Genomic DNA, 5,077 nt, shown 5'->3' with positions numbered 1-5,077 from the left:
ACTTAATTTGAGAATTTTTGTCTTGTCCCTTTCAGTTTTATTTTGGTATTTATTCCTAACCATAAAGCTTGCTCTTCTTTTAAGTGAATTCCATCATCTTCACTTGTGGGTTGTACTTGACTAAACTCAGTTTAGTCCATGCGTCTCTAAAGGATGCACCAGTTTAAGCCTGCAAGATTCTCATTACTGTGCAAAAGACCTATCTCCCCCCAATCCCCTCAGCTTCAGAGTTGTAAATCTCTGCTGTGGACACCCCCCTCCCACTGGTAAAGCCAGGAAGGTGGATGCCAATAGAGCTCAAATATGTTTCCTGGTCCCACCACTGACTCCACTGCTTTTCTCTGGTCACATCATGATTCTCACAGTGCCAGTAATCTGTTAGAACCCTGTCTTACAGCTTATTCATTACTTAAAAGATAGCATAGCATAGTATATGGTTCCCTCCCACAATAATGGAAGAGTTGTTTTATCACCCCACCTGTGGCTACTATAGTTATTATCATTCCCTGGTTCTCTGTGTGGAAGTCTTCTATCCTTTTTTTATTATGATCAACAGTAATTTTTTTCCAAAGCCTTTCCCACCGTTTTTTTAGATACTGTCCAATATTAATTTTTGTTGATGAAAATGGGGCAATTTCTTACTTGTATATTTTCTCCCTGACTTCTTTGAGAAGGTGCACCTTGAATATTGCTGGGGTTTTTTTAGGCATGTCAAGGAAGGGGAAAGGTTGGAGAATACTGCCTTAGGCTCTACTTTTTCTTACTATTATGTCCAAATCCCCATAACAAGCCTGGATTGCCTAGCAAAGGTATTGAGGACCTGGCGTTTGGATTCCACTGTAGACAGAAAATTGGGTGTTGGGTGAAGGGCACCTCACTGAGCAAAGTTCACTTGACAGAATCAGGGTAAAGACTTAATTATTGTTGCCATTCTTACCATTCCTACCTATGAATTTTGGAATTTGATGGGGGGGGGGAACCCTGTAATTAGTTGAGGTAAGTTTCGAGAAGCCATCCTTTGCATCCCAGGAAGTTTAAACCCTGATGTGGTGGAGAAAAAGCTACTATTATCTCATCCTCCCTAACCCAGTTCTCATATAATCTATAATAGGATGCATATGGGTGCAGGGAAATGCATTAGAAAGTTTTGATGCAGTTTTGTTAAGACTCCTAAATTCTAGGACATCAAATATTTATGATATTGTTAGTCTTACTTTAATGTAAAACATTTGTTGTATAAACTTATTTTTCTGGAATGATAAATTTGGAGCTAGAAGAAAAGTTAGAGGTAATTTAGTCTGAATGCTGGTTTGTTTTTTTTTGTTTTTTGTTTTTTGTTTTTTTACAGATAGGTAACTGAAGCCTGGAGAGACTAAGTAACTGGTTGCCTAAAGTGGTGACAGAGCCAGGATTTGATCTCAAGTCTTCTGACTCCAAATTCATACTCTTTCTATTCTTTTTGTGCTATCTATAATTCCTATAACCTTTTTCTTCTCTCCTTCCCTTCTCTCTCTTTGTCCCTTTCTTTCTCTTCCCTTCCTTTCCCTTCCCTTCCCTTCTCCTCAGAGTAAGGAATACTTGGGTTCTAATCCTGCTTCTGACCTGTTCCAGAAGACAGCTCCAGGACAAGATACTTTATCTCTTGGTCTCAAGCAAGTCTTAAAACTAAGTTGCAAAACATGTACTGACCTGCAGTGGTAAAAGGAATATTTTACCTGGGGTTCAAATGCATTTAAAGAAGACTTCTATTAACATTAAGTAGGAGAAAAAATGGTAACAGATTTAGGAGTGTTCTGGGATTACATTGACTTTGAGAGATCAGAGTACAGTGTGTATTGTTGGGGGGAGGGGGAAGGGCAGGGGAAGGAATTTAAGAGGAAGATGATAGTGAGAAAGGAAAAACAGGAAAAGTTGTTACTGATTCACCATGTGATATCCTGGAAAAACACACACACCACAGTTCATTATGTGTATCCTGCACTGGCAAGCCCGGTGAGGTTTTCTTGGCTCATTTTACAATGGAACTAATTTATAGATGTGACAGGGTATGCTTTGTTTCCTTTGAAAATGTTTTCCTTACTTAAGATGTTTCTTGGAGTACTTACACATGTGTACATAAAGAATTCAGCAAATCATATTATATTACAAGCATAAAGCAGTTTGTGTCACATACTGTTTCAACAAAAATCTATGCAGGTTTATTGGAATGTATGTAGAAGTACCCAGAGAGGGCCCTCTTGCCTTGATTAAGATGAGTCCCACCTCTAGCCAGTTACTTGCTTTGTGGCCTCTTGGAAAGATCACTAGTCAGAAAATCTTTGCTAGCTGTACAAGCCAAACTGGATCATTTAATCTGCTTCAGTTTCAGTTTCCCCTGGAATGATATTTTTAACATCTTGCTCAGAGGGAGGTTATGAAGAAATTGCTTTATAAACTACAGAGAATGGTATAAAGGTCAAATTATTGTCCTCAACTGCTTGGACCCTTATTCCCTGCCCTCTTTCCTTATGGGTGACGACAGCCTTTTTCTGCCTGCCTGAACAAGTTTCACTTCTCAAACCCAGCCTCACTTCTTTCCCTATACTCCTGTGCTCCTGCTTTTCATCATGGTAGTCTGATGGAGAAAACAGACCCAGAAAATGTCCCCAAATGCCTGTGATGAAAATTAGGCCTATTAGGACAAAGCAACAGTCCCTTGCTATAAAGACTAGAATATATGTAGTAATGCTGGAAAAAATATTGGCATATTCACCTTTTCATTGGCAAGAAAGGGGACCTTTTAAACATATTCTACTACTATTTTTTTCACTGTTAAAAGTATACATGTTTATCAAAATGGATAGTTTTAAGGTTTAAGAGTCATACCAAAGAAAAGTAAAGCAACTGCTAAAGATGTTTGCATGTGGCTAATGGGACCCATTGACAAGAATAAATACTAATTGTGAAAATCCTAACCTACATTCCTCCAGGTCTTCCTCCTATATTTTATAATTGGAATTCACTTATATAAAAATAATGGGAATCCAATAGCCACCACAGAGATGCACCCCAAAGTACAAGCATCTATAAATAATAATGCACTTTGCCTGTTGTGAATAGAGAAGATGATTTAGCCTGAGGTGCCTAAGAAGCACAGCCATTCGCATTATATATACAGTAATGGTAAAACTTTTATAGTCAGTTTTGTAGCCCAGGCATTGTCTTCTTGTTGCTCTCTCTGGGATGAAAGGAGCTCCATGTCATCCAATTCTTCAATCTATGACAAATTAGTTTTCTTGTGAAGAGGAGTTTTGACTTTTATCCAAATCACAAAAGAGAAAATGGAGTCATTCAGGCGGAAGACTTGAAACTGGTCTACTGTGAGGCATAGTAGATGCTTAATAAATATTGATCGATTGGTTGATGTGCTATGCCCCCTTCTAGTATGGATGCTTTCCTAGGTGCCTTTGAATCTGGTGTTCCTTGCTCTGGAATGTGTAAATCTTTTGAAAACCTATACATCCTTTTTTTTTTTTTTTTAAACCCTTAACTTCTATGTATTGGCTCCCAGGTGGAAGAGTGGTAAGGGTGGGCAGTGGGGGTCAAGTGACTTGCCCAGGGTCACACAGCTGAGAAGTGTCTGAGGCCAGATTTGAACCTAGGACCTCCCGTCTCTAGGTCTGGCTCTCAATCCACTGAGCTACCCAGCTGCCCCTATATATCCTTATTATAATACTTCTAAGAGTATTATAAGTGTGACTACTCAATAAAACCTTTCCTGCTTTCCCTACCAACTGCTATAGTCTTTCCCTTCCTTTGAAACCTTCATAGCACTTGAATGAATGGAACAAGCACTTAGTAAACACTCTAGATACTACAGTGCTTGGCATATGAACTAGAGTCAGCCAAATGTCTACATGGTGTCATGGTTTGGACATGTCTGGGAGGTACTGATCATCTGGTTCTGGGCAAGATACTATGAAAGCTTACTATTGGGATGTAATAATCTAGGAACAGTTTTGGGCTTCTGTGATTTGCCTTATTTTTCCCCTTGTATTATTATAGTTATTTATATATGATCTCTCCCTTATTAAGATCATAAACTCCTTGAGGTAAACCATCAGTCATCATTCCAACTCCCCCTTTCCACATAATTTCTTGCAAATGATTAGCAGTTGGCAAATATTTGCTCTTTTTAACTATAAATAAGAGTTTAGTGAGAAAGATTTTTATAAATATGTGCTAAGAAATTCAGCTTTATTTAGTTGGAGACAGCCACACAGTTTTTAAAGAATAACTTCTATCTGTAAAGGACAGCTTGGAGAGTCTGGTTACCAGGTTTTTATTGTAGACTGAGCAAGGCGATTAGGGACTGACTAAAGTAGTTACTGTGACATTGGAAAGAATTTTACAGTTACATAATGTAATTAAAAAATACTTCATTGCTGGTGTAACTTGTCCTTAAATGTTACTCTATGAAGCTGAAACTTAATGCAAGTGGGTAGGATTAGCAAGAAATTGATCTTTTCCTAGTAATTTGAAGGAGAGGGAATGATTTATGTTAATCTGAGAAAAAACTTTTAAAAGAATGCAGTAGAAAAACGAAGTTAGTTTTTTTAATGCAGTTAAGATGATTACATAAAATATTTGATATTTTTGTCAATGAAAAAATATCCTTTCACCCAATCATCAACTATTTTTTAAGTGTAAGATACTAGGACAAAAATAAAAGTCTATTATATAGTCTAATAGGAGGAGATGGCATGAACCTATACAAGGTAATTTCATGAAGGAGAAGATCAAGAAAGGCCTTAAATAGGAGGAATTTGTCCTAAGCTTTGTCAAAGGAAATGAGGGAAAGATGCAGAAGTAATGGGAATGAACCCTACCCTATCCATACTTCTTCCCTCTTTTCTCATTTTCTCTACAGTTGGATCAATGGAATAGTAAAAAGAACTCCAGAGTAGGGTTCAAGATTTAGGGAATGGGGTTTGGATCTTGACTCTACCACTTACAGATGGTATGACCTTGGGCAAGTCAATATACTTCCAGTGACTTATTTGATAATTAATCTTGAAGGTCTTCTTCAGGTCTAATA

Source organism: Gracilinanus agilis, chromosome 1 (assembly GCF_016433145.1).
Source record: "Gracilinanus agilis isolate LMUSP501 chromosome 1, AgileGrace, whole genome shotgun sequence".
NCBI classification, from domain to species: Eukaryota; Metazoa; Chordata; class Mammalia; order Didelphimorphia; family Didelphidae; genus Gracilinanus; species Gracilinanus agilis.
This window is presented reverse-complemented; position numbering follows the sequence as displayed.